Source organism: Chinchilla lanigera, unplaced genomic scaffold (assembly GCF_000276665.1).
Source record: "Chinchilla lanigera isolate Chin_1 unplaced genomic scaffold, ChiLan1.0 scaffold00092, whole genome shotgun sequence".
In the NCBI taxonomy this organism is placed as follows: domain Eukaryota; kingdom Metazoa; phylum Chordata; class Mammalia; order Rodentia; family Chinchillidae; genus Chinchilla; species Chinchilla lanigera.
Window position 1 is genome coordinate 8121431 of NW_004955493.1, and position 2812 is coordinate 8124242.

The window sequence follows — 2812 nt, forward strand, 5'->3', positions numbered from 1 at the left end:
TTTGTAGCCCAGGCTGGTCTCGAACTCGCAACGATCCTCCTGCCTCAGCCTCCTGAGTGCTAGGATTACAGGTGTGCGCCACCACGCCTGCCCGGCTATTGCTGCCTGTATTTTAAAAACTGTCACCCAAACTGATAGCACAAAAACAGTTTTCCGTCCCCTGGTCTCCGCCTCCTCTCCTCCCAGCTCCTCCCTTCACCACCAAACATGGTGAAAGGGTCCTTTGCTTGCTCTGTTGCGGGTTCAGCTTCCTGCGTCCTTACGCCCTGAAGCCTGGCTTTCGCCCACACATCTGAACAGAGCTTGCTCTTGACAGAGGCGCATGAGCCGGCTAAATGCCCGGTCTCTTTTCCGTTTCAGGTTTATTAATCTTTCTAACACGGCCTGCGGTTAATCTCTCCCTTCTCCACCTACGCTGGTCCCAGACGCCTTGCTCTCTTGCTGCTTCCCTTGCTCAGGGCCTCTCAGCTTCATTCCCAGGCATCTTTGTCCCTTGAAGGGCACCAGGTGACAGCTGCTCTGCTTACCCACGTCTTTGTCCTGCCCAACGCCATCCAGTTCTGTGGCCTCTTCAGTTCTCACTTTGTGGTGTTCAAGGCTACTTTTAAACCCCCCCAACGTATTTACTTATTTAAAAATACATACCAGCCGGCATGGTGGTGCACGACTATAATCCCAGCACTTGGGAGGCTGAGGCAGGAAGGCCTTTGTGAGTCAAGGCCAGCCTGGGCTACATAGTGAGTTCAAGACCAGCCGGTACTACATAGTGAGACCCTGTTTCAAATAAATAAGTAAACAAAAACCCAATAAACATCTATGACAACATACTTGGTTCAAAATTCAAAAGTCACTAAAGGATGTACTGTAAAAATTTCCCCCTAGCCAGATATTTAACTCTTGTTTCTTCCCATTGCTGAAGTCCTGCCTCTTCATCCAGGAATACTCCGTTGCTTTTATAGACATACCTATGTTTAGTGACTTTTGTGTCACAAACTGTAGCACACTCTACACATTGTTTGATACCTTAACTTTTTTTTCAGTTAACAATGTATTCTAGACAAAGAAGAATAATAAAAAAATAAAAATAAACTGCTGGGTGTGGTGGTGCACGCCTGTAATGCCAGCGCTCGGGAGGCTGAGGCAGGAGGATTGTTGCGAGTTCAAGACCTGCCTGGGCTACAAAGTGAGCTCAAGGCCAGCCTGAACTGCACAGCGAGACCCTGCCTCAAAAAGACAAACAAAACAAAACAAAACAATGTATCTTTAAGATTTCAGAAATGCTTCCTGGCAATTTTCTTTTTATACTTCCCATCTAAGCAGTAAAATCTACTTGTCAGAGCGGAGATAGGCAGAAACGGGATTTAGGGATGGAGGCGGAAAGGCGTGCACGCCCAGTGTACTCTTATTTGTGCCGTCCATTTTTCTATCATTCTTCTCTCTGTGCGTATTTCTGGAAAATTGCTTCTCACTCTTCACTTTCTAGTCAGGTATCACTGTTTTTCCTGACTCGTTTGGACAGAAATAACAACAAAAAAAAAATCCATAAAATTTTGTCAACTTTAAAAAAGTTTTATTTTCCGCTAATGTAGTTGTGCATGTTTAGAGGATGCAGTGTGACGTGTTGACGTAGGTGTACATTACATAATGACCAAATCAGTGCAGCTGGCCTGTTTATGACCTTAAACAGTTACCATGTATTCATAGTGAGAACATTAAACATCCTCTATTATAGTTATTTTGAGAATTATAACTCTTTACTGTTAACTGCAGTCGCTCTTCTGAGGCACTCCTCCTCCCATGTAAATGTGACCTTGTAGTCCTTGACCAATCTCTCCTTATCTCTCTCCCCTCTCCTCTCTGAGACTCTGGCAAAGCTTTCTGTTCTGTATGTCTGTGAGATCAGCCTTTTTAGATTCCACACATGAGTGATGTTATGCAGTGTTCATCTGTGTCTGGCTTATGTCATTTAACATAGCATCCTCCAAGGATAATGTCTTCAATAATCGGTACTGGGAAAACCGGCTATCCACATGCAAAAGATTGAATCAAGACCCAAATATCTCACTGTGTACTAAACTAAAATTAAAATGGATCAAAGATCTCAATGTCAAAACGGAAACAATCCACTGGGAGATAAAATAAGTGAAACATTTGAAGACATAGGTGTAGGCAAGGACTTTCTGCACAGAACTCTAATTGCACAAGAAATAACATTAAGAATCAACAAATGGAATTATATCAGATGAAACATCTTCAGCACTAAGGAAACAACCAACAGAATGAAGAGAGACCACCTACAAATGGGAAAAAAATTTTGTTGCTATTCCTTGGACAGGGTACTAAAATCTAGAATATATGAGGAACCCTCAAAATTAGACCCCCCCATATAAAATGCCCAATCATAAAATGGGCAAGTGAAATGAATAGACACTTCTCAGAAGAACTACAAATGGACCAGTAGGTACATGAAAAAAAAATGTTCAATCTCTCTGGCCATTAGAGAAATTGAAATGAAAATGACACTGTGATTTACTCTTACTCCAGAAAGAGTGGCTATCATCAAGAAATTAAATATAGCTATAACAATTTTTGGTGATGCGGTAGGGGAGAAAGAAGCCTTCTGCATTGTTGGTGGGAAGATAAACTAGTATAACCACTGTGGAAATCAGTGTGGGGATTCCTCGAAAAGTGAAGCTAGAAATTCCATTTGACCCAGCTATTCCCCTCCTAGGCACCTTCCTGAATTAAAGACATCGTACTACAGGGATACATGAATTCCCATATTTATAGCAGCACAACTCTTACTAGCTCA

The 2812-nt window shown here is 42.5% G+C and overlaps 1 protein-coding gene across 4 annotated transcripts in view; it reads left to right on the forward strand.

Annotated features, from left to right (window-relative positions):
* Itgam (integrin, alpha M (complement component 3 receptor 3 subunit)) overlaps window positions 1-2812 on the forward strand; it is a 43921-nt gene that overhangs the window by 4545 nt on the left and 36564 nt on the right. The gene's annotated exons all lie outside the window — the stretch shown is intronic.